Below are 9,719 nucleotides of genomic sequence, written 5' to 3'. Positions count from 1 at the left end.
TCCTCTGGCAGTTTCCCTCAACTGCCAATCCCACCACCCCCCTCCTTTGGCAGTTTCTCACTACTGCCAATCCTACTACTTTCTTATAGTTTTATGATTATTATTCAAGGTCCGCTTAGAAGTGAGAACATGTGGTCCTCAGTTTTCTGTTTCTGTGATAGATCACTGAGTATAATAGACTCTAAATCCATCCAAGTTGCTGTAAAGTCCATGTGTTTGCCCCTCTTTATGGCTACATAATATTCCATTGTGTATATGTAGCACATTTTTTTTTCAGTTTCAATGGGTAGCACAGTTGGTTCCATGTTTTTGCTATTGTGAATAGTACTGTAATAAATATGCATGTGCAGGTATCTTTTTTGTAGAATGATTTGAGTTCCTCTGGGTATATTCCCTATAGGGAGATTGCTGGGTCACATGGAAGATCAATTTCTAGTTCTTTCAGAAGTTGCCACACTGTTTTCCAAAAGAGGTTATACTAGTTTGCATTCCCACCAGCAGTGTAGAAGTGTTCCTTTTTCTCTGTATCCTCACCAGCATCTGTTGTTGTTTGTTTTATTAATGATGGTCATTCCTACTGAGGTTAGGTGGTATCTCAATGTGGTTTTAATTTGCAATTCTCTGATGATTAGTGAGTTTGAGCACTTTTTCATGTGTCTGTCGGCTGCCCGTATCTCTTCTTTTGAGAAGTGTCTATTCATGTCTTTTGCCCACTTTATAATTGGGCTGTTTGTTTTTTTCCATTTGGCACATTTGAGTTACTTATATATCCTACATGTTAGGCCTTTGTCAGATATACAGTTGGCAAATATTTTTTCCCAGTCTATAGGCTGTCTTCCCACTCTCTTGATGATTTCTTTTGCTTTGCAGGAGCTTTTCAGTTTGATGAGGTCCCATTTGTTTACCTTATCTCTTATGGCATGGGCACTTGGGGTTTTGATCAGGAATTGGTTGTCAGTTCCAATTTCCATAAGGGTTTCTCTGCATTTTCCAAGGTTCTTATAGTCTGAGGTTTTATTTTTAGGTCTTTGATCCATTTAGAGCTAATTTTCGTGTATGGTGATAGGTAGGGGTCCTGTTTCAATCTGCTGCATGTAATCAGCCAGTTTTCCCAGAACCATTTACTGAATAGATTCTTCTTTCCCCAGTGGTTGTTGGTGGAAGCTTTGTCAAAGATAAGTTGGTTGAGAAATTGGAGTTTTACTTCCAGAATCTCTGTCCTGTTCCATTGGTCTGCATGCCTGTTCTTATACCAATACCAGGCTGTTTTGATGATTGTAGCATTATAGTGAAGTTTAAAGCCTGGAAGTGTGATACCTCCTGCTTTGTTTCTTTTGCTAAGGATTATTTTGGCTATTTGTGGTCATTTATGTTTCCATATGAATTTCTGTTTTGTCATTTCCAGGTCTGAGAAGAAAGATGTTGGTAATTTAATGGGTATTGCATTGAATTTGTAGATTGCCATTGGTAGACATCTTAACAATGTTGATTCTTCCAATCCATGAGCATGAAATATTTTTCCATTTGTTTGTGTCTTCTTGGATTTCTTTGAGCAGTGTTTTGTAGTTCTCATTTTAAAGGTCTTTTACTTCTCTGGTTAGGAAGATTTCAAGGTATTTCATTTGTTTTGTGGCTATTGTAAATGGGATTGTGCTTTTTATTTGGTTCTCCACCTGCTTGTTGTTGGTGTATTAGAATGCGACCGCCTTTCCACATTCGAAATTTTTTTTTAAATAAATTTTTCTTGATTATATGGTAAGAAGGTATAGGACAGGTTGGACTGTGAGAGTCTCTGCAAAAGTGAGTGTCCATAAAGACTCTCTGCATGAATGGGTATGTGTCAGTGGGTGAGTGAAAGTCCATCTGAGGGGAGACTAGGATTTATACACCTGGAGATCTCCTCCAGAGGTGACTGCAACCCCCCACCACCCTGAGATGGGAGCCAGTGCACAGGACTGTCTGCTGTTCTCAGGGCTCTCCTGAGAAAAGGCTATGGAATACAGCTATCCTTACTACCTGGGACTCAGCCCACACCATCATCTGTGACAGCAGAGCAGCAGGAGTCCCAGATCTGTGGAGAGAGCAGATAGGGGAGAGTTAGAGAGAAGCCCCATCACCAGTGAGGAAATACTGATCAGAGCCATTTTCTCTGTTTGGGGACCAGGCAGAGACCTGCATTGCCCCACCCATCTTCACCCAGCCTCCAACCAGAGACTAGAAGTTAACTCATCAAACTTGAGAGACACAAGTTTGCCCCTCCTCAACACTGGAACTGACACAGACATGTCAGATCTGAGTGGGAGACTTGACAACAGCAGCAGCAAGCTGAATGAGCCCAGATCTGATCCACTCTTTTCTCACAGTAGTCTGTGGGGCATCTGACCCATGCTGAAAGCAACACTATCATCTGGTGCTGAGAACAGAGTTTAGGGTCTGGAGACCAGAGCTGAAAGGAAGTTGAAGTTACAGGAACAGCCTCAGAGCAAGTTTTTTGTTGTTGTTGTTTGTTTATTTGTTTTGCTTGTTTTTTTGTTTGTTTTCTGTTTCAGTTTTTTTTCTTTTCCTCCTCTGTCTTTCTTTCTGTTTTTGATTATGTTCTTGTACTTGTTTTTTTCTGTTATTTTATTGCGTTTTTAAAAAAGATTTCCTGTTTGTGTATGGGTATTTTTGAGGGAGAGCACATAAATGGGGGGGGGGTTGTCAGTTAGTGTGTTTGTGTAATTGTCTGTATGTTTTTGTTTTTTTATCTTTTCTGTCTTTCTTTGTGTCTCTTTTCACTTGTTAGTTGGTATGCCTGTTTTCCCTTTTCTTCCTCTCTCTCTCCACCTTCCTTTCTTCCCTCTTGTTCCCCCCTCATCCCTCTAGTCCTCCATTTTTCATTTTTTTCCTTTTTCTTACCTCATTTTGCTTTCAGGGGGCAAAACTTTACCCCCACTGCATGAACAGATTATAAGACAGTAGGAAGTGGGTTCCAGGAGGCCCACACACCTGTTAGCAGATACTGGCATCTGCAAATAGTTCCTGAATCACAGCTCCCCCTCAATTAAAGATCAAAACTGCAAAAAATACAGCCTCCCATTGACAGTGCAGCTTCGGAATTGAACAAAGCCAGAGGATCCACATAAGGAGATTGAGCAAACAGAAGTAAAAGCTGCCCCCTTGATCCCTGAACAACAGAATTAAAGAAGAGGTTAAAAAAAAGGGGGGAGCAATTTACACAAATGAAGAAAAACCAAAGGAAGAATATGGGTCTCAGACCCCTAGAGGTCAGCCACTGAGAATACAGACTTTGAAACTCAAACAATGAAGAGACCCCAGAACGACTGACCTCAAACTACAAACTCAAATATCAAGACATTAATAGAGAGAATTAATAGAATTCAGGGGAGACAAGAGGAAAGAACGAAGTTGATAACTGAGATAACAGTAATAAAGCATACAGTGAATGAAATAAATAACAAACTGATAAACATGGAAAGCACAATTAACCAAGCAGAAGAAAAAATCTCAGAACTTGAGGACCAAAATATGGAACTAACCCAAACTGTTAAAAACATAGAAAAGAAGCTTAAAAAGATAGAACAAAACCTCCCAGAGATGAGTGATTATTTCAAGAGGCCGAACCTAAGATTAATGGGAATCTGAGGCAGATAGAGAGACAGAGACAACTCTGGAACAAACATTCCATGAAATTATTCAAGAATACTTCTCTCATCTCATCAGTGAAGGGACCATTCAAACACAAGAGATTCAGAGAACTCCTGCAAGGCAACAAATGAGAAAACCAACTCCTAGTCACATAGTAATTTACCTACACAAAGTAGGTATGAAAGAAAAATCCTAAAGGCAGCAAAAGACAAAGGTCAGACTACCTACTGGGGAAGATGAATTAGAATAGCAGAAGACTTATCTACAGAAACACTTCAGGCTAGGAAAGCTTGGAGCCCAAAGATAAAAAATTTCAACCAAGAATTACCTATCCAACTAAGCTAAACTTCATCAGTGATGGAGAATTAAAATCCTTCCCAGACATTCAATTCCTAAGAGCTTGTGCTGCCTCCAGACCAACTCTAAGAAACACTTAAGAAAGTATTAAATACAAACGAAAGAAAAAAAAATGACAACACCCTTCACAAGAATGCAGGAAAAAGATTGAAAACACATATTAATCAACCCAAAAAGAAAAAAAAGACAGCAAATAAACAAACAGCTATAACAACAACAAACTCTATGAGAACCTCATGTCAGTGATAAACTCACACATTTCAATAATTAGCCTGAAAGTAAGTGGACTAAATGTACCACTGAAAATACACAGATGGCAAAATGAATAAATATCATGAGGCCACAATATATTGTCTCCAAAAGACTCATCTCACCAGAAAGGACATGTACAGACTCAAAGAAAGAGAATGGGAAATGAAACAAAATTTCGAGTGAATGGAACACAAAAGAAAACAGGAGTCACAATCTTAATATCAGAAAAAGTACCCTTTAAGCTATCAAAAATTTAAAAAGATATGGAAGGTCAATACATAATGACACAAGATTCAATCTATCAACAAGAACTATTCAACCTAAATATATATGCCCCTTACATAGGAACACCAACTTTCATAAAGCAACTTCTAGGTAAACTTTAAAAAGACATTGACTTTAACACTATCATAGCTGGGGACTTAAATACCCAATTCACAACCATAGACAGATCATCAAGACAAAAAATCAACAAGGAGATCCAGAACCTCAATGTGACACTTGACCAAATGGACTTAATTGATACCTGCAGAACAGTTCATCCAATGACCATGGAATATATATTCTACTCATCACCACATGGAACATAGTCTAAGATTGACCACATCCTTGGCCATAAATCCAGCATAAAGAAATTCTGTAAGACTGAAACACTGCCATGCACCTTCTCAGACCACGGTGGAATAAAAATAAATATCAACACCAACAAAGTTCCCCTACAACACACAAAGATATGGACACTAAACAGCATGATGTTAAACAACTCCTGAGTAAACATGGAAACCATAATAGATATTAAAAGATATCTCAAAACAAATGAAAGTGAAGAAACATCTTACCAAAACCTCTGGGATGCCATGAAATCAGTACTGAGAGGGGAATTCATATCTGCATGAACACACATGAAGAAAATGGAAAGATTACAAGTTAACAGCCTAACAAATCACCTAAGGAAGCTGGAAAAGCAAGACCAAAACTCCAGCTTCAGTAGAAGAATCCAGATCACCAAAATAAAAGCCCAAATACGGGACATAGAAGGCAAAAATATAATACAAAAAGACTAGACTGACCAAGAAAAAGAGAGAAAAAGCCCAAATAAACACTATCAGAAATGTAAAAGATCAAGTCACAACTGACTCCAAAGAAATAAGAAGATTATCAGAGACTACTATCTACACTTGTATGGAAACAAACTTGAAAAGGAAATGGAGAACTTTCTGACATCAAATAACCTCCCGGGTTGAAAAAAGAAAAATATCAAGACCCTAAATAGACCAATAACAATCCAGGAAATTGACTATGTCATAAGAAAACGGCCTACAAAAAAAAGTCCTGGACCAGATGGCGTTCCAGCAGAATTCTACAAAACATGCAAGGAGGAACTGGTACCAATACTATTGAAAGTATTCTAGGCAATTAAGAAAGATGGAACTCTCCCAAATCATTTTATGAAGCTAACATCACATTGATGCCCAAACCAGGTAAAGATCCAACAAAGAAAGAGAACTATAGGTCAGTATCCTTGATGACTATGGATGCTAAAATTCTCAAAAAGATCCTAGTAAGCCATTTCCAACAACACATCTCTAAAATCATCCACCATGACCAAGTAAGCTTCATCCCCAGGATGCATGGCTGGTTCAACATTTGTAAGACCATAAATATAATTAATTATATCAATAGATGTAAAAACAAAAACCACATGATTATATCATTAGACATGGAAAAAGCTTTTGATAAAATCCTGCATGCCTTCTTGATAAAAACCCTTGAACATCTAGGCATAGATTGAACATACCTCAAAATAGTAAAAATCATTTAGGAGAAACCCACAGCAAGCATACTGCTAAACAACATAAAATGGAAACATTTCCCCTGAAAACTGGAAGAAGACAAGATCAGACCAGCCGCAATATTCACTTAAAATCTAGGCCAGGCTCGGTGGCTCAGCTTGTAATCCCAGCACTCTGGGAGACCAAAGCGGAAGGATCTCAGGAGCCCAGCAGGTTGAGGCTGCGGTGGCCGAGAGCACGCCACTGCCCTCCAGCCTTGGTGACAGAGTGAGACTCCAACTCAAAAAAAAAAAAAAAAATCTAAAGCAAAGCAAGGCCTTAAACTCTTTGATTCTATGAAGGCCAAGGGAGGTGAGGAAGTTGCAGAAGAAAATCTGAAGCTAGAAGTGGGTTCATGAGGTTTAAGGAAAAAAGCTGTCTCCGTAACAAAAAAAGTATAAGATGAAGCAGCAAGTTTTCAAGTACAAGCTACAGCAAGCTATCCAGAAGATCTAGTTAAGAACACTGATAAAGTTATCTACACGAAATAACAGATTTTCAGTGCATACGAAACAGCCTTCTTTGAATGAAGTTGCCATTGAGGACTTCTTAGCTAGAAAAAAGTCAATACCTAAGTAAAAAACTTCAAAGGTGTGGTTATGGCTAATGCAACTGGTGACTTTATGTCGAAATCAATTCTTCAGTTGCAATTCTAGAAATTTTAGGGCCCTTGAAAATAATGCTAAATCTACTCTGCCTGTGATCTGTAAATGCATCATCAAAGCCTGGTGACAGCACACCTGTGTATAGCATGGCTTACTGAATATTTTAAGCTTATTGTTGAGATCTGCTGCTCAGAAAAAAAGATTTGTTTGAAAAGATTACTTCTCACTGACAATACACTTGGTCACCCAAGAGCTTTAGTGAAGTTGTACAAGGAGATTAATCTTCACATATACTAACAAATTATTCATTTTGCAGCCTGTGAATCAAGGAATAATTTTGGCTTTCAAGTCTTCTAATTTAAGAAATATATTTTTAAGGCTATATTTGCCTTAGATGGTGATTCTTTTAATGAATCTGGGCAAAGTGAATTGAAAACTTTCTGAAAAGGTCTTATCATTCCTGATGTCATTAAGAAAATTTGTGGCCAGGCTCGGTGGCTCAGCCTGTAATCCCGCGCCTTGGGAGGCTGAGGTGAGTGGATTGCCTGAGCCCGCGGGTTTGAGACCCGCCTGGGCAACTTGGCGAGACCTCATCTCTACAATAAATCAAAAATTAGCCGGGCGTGGTAGCGCATGCCTGTAGTTCCAGCTACTTGGAAGGCAGAGGCGGCAGGATCGCCGGAGCCCAACAGATCAAGGCTGCGGTGGCCGGGAGCGGCCACTGCACTCCAGTCTGAGCAACAGAGTGAGACTCCAACTCAAAAAAAAAAAAAAAAAAGATAACAAAATTTGTGATTCATGGTAGGAGGTCAGAATATCCACATTAACAGGGATTTGGAAGAAGTTGCTTCCAGTCCTCATGGATGACTTTGAAGAGTTCAAGTCTGCCATGGAGAATATTAATGCAGATATGTTGGAAATAGCAAGAGACCTTTAAATAGAGCCTGAAAATGTGACTGAATTGCTGCAAGCTCATGATAACACTTTTATGGATCAGGAGTTGCTTCTTATGGGTGAGCATAAACAGTTTCTTGAGATGGAAACTTCACTTGATAAAGATACTGTGAACATTGTTGAAATGACAACAAAGGATTTAGAATGTTACATAAAGTTCGTTGGTAAAGCAATGGCTTATTTGAAAGGATAGGCTCCAATTTTGAAAGATGTTCTATTGTGGGCAAAATGCTATCTAACAGAATCTTATGCAACAGAGAAATCTTTTATGAAAGGAAGAGTCAATCAATGCTGCAAACTTCATTTTTTAAAAGAAGTTGCCACAGCTATGCCAACCTTCAGCAACTACCAACATGATCAGTCAGCCGCCATCAACATCAAGGCAAGACCATCTACCAGTAAAACAATTATGATTTGCTGAAGACTTATTAGAATTTTTTCATCATAAAATATTTTAAATTATAACATGTAAATAGATTTTTAGACATAATAGTATCGCATACTTCATACACTGTATATGGTATAAACATAATTTTTCTTTTCTTTTTTTAGGGCAGGATTTGAGAGGTCAGAAATGCTCCCACAGTGGGAGGGGACCCGAAGGGGTTACCCAAACATAACTTTTCAACACACTGAGAAACCAGAAAATTTCTGTGACTTCGCTTTATGTAGTAGTCTGGAACAGAAACTGCAGTATCTTTGAGGTACACCTGTATGTTAAAATCCTGGGATTTGGATAACATAAGACTAGACATAAATTCTGACTCTTCTGCTTCTAAGGCAGATGAAACGGTCACGTTGCTTATTACCTATAAGCCTCTTTTTGCATATCTGCTCAATTGAGTTAAAAATACATATTCTACAAAAATGACACTTTCAGATCTGTCATCATGACAGCTCTTCTTTTAGTTGACTAATTATAGAAAAAATTAAAACAAAAAGAGATAACACTTTCAACTCTTCAAGTGGCAAAACTTAATGTCCTTAAAAATGTCTCATTTCTGTTATTTTCAGTCCTCTGTTTTGCAACTCATTTATAAAAATGTATGGGCATGGCAATTTTTCATTTACCTTTCCAGAATTCCTCTTCAAAAGCTAACCTTACCTCCATGCTGTGCAAAAGATACTCCTCTGGGTATTGAAGGAGCTATGCAGCTGAGCCTAATTTGAATGGCTTACCTATCTTGGCCTTTGATGTGGTAGCCCCACATAGAATCTTCAAGAATATCCTCGTCAGACTAGAAGGCGCTGCTTCAAAAAGTATATTCCCTGAGTTTGTTCTGAAACTGAACAAAAATGAAGATTGATCTTCCAAACTGTCTCTTGTCTCACATTCTTTATTTTCAGTCAGCTACCTGACTCTCAAAATTGCTTAAAGTCAAATATCTGCAACAGTAGAAGTAGTCCAGCAATGCACAAGATGGCGTAGCCTTTTGCTTCTTCTATCAGTCAGGGTTCTATCAGAGAAGCAGAATTTCATCAATGTCTATATCTCCTTATCTATATCTATCTATATCTGTCCTCTGTCTATATTTAAACCTATATCTATATCTGGATCTTTGTTTCTATCTTTATCTTTATGTCTATCATCTACCTATGTATTTATAAAAATTAAAATAGGTTAGTTTGTTGCAGATATTTGACTTTAAGCAATTTTGAGGTGTAGTTAAGCAGTCTATCTTCAGAGCTGTTATCTTCAAGTCTGATGCTGTGAACTTGAAGTTCAGGTAATTTAGATAACACAATATAGGTAAAAGTGAGGGAGAGCAAGAACATACTAAAACTTAACAGGCATGAATTGAAGACCATGAAAATGAACTGAACTCTGTGTCAGTTCTCATTATCTCTGACCTCAGTGATGTGGACATCTTGCAGAATTTGGGGTCCATCATCATCAAGCTAAACACACATGCCTAACCCAGGAGCTGGAGAAACTGAAGGAAGATCTCAGGGAGGGTGAAGCGGTTGCAGACTCAGTCACTGCCTCATGTTAATGAGGCAAGGCAGCAGATACCTGAAAATGACAGCAACTCTGTGGACCATCATATAGAAAACAATGTGTGTTGTAAAA

This window comes from Carlito syrichta, unplaced genomic scaffold, assembly GCF_000164805.1.
Source record: "Carlito syrichta isolate Samal-C Ts95f unplaced genomic scaffold, Tarsius_syrichta-2.0.1 Scaffold299437, whole genome shotgun sequence".
Lineage (NCBI taxonomy): Eukaryota > Metazoa > Chordata > Mammalia > Primates > Tarsiidae > Carlito > Carlito syrichta.
Note: the sequence above shows the minus strand (reverse complement) of the source record.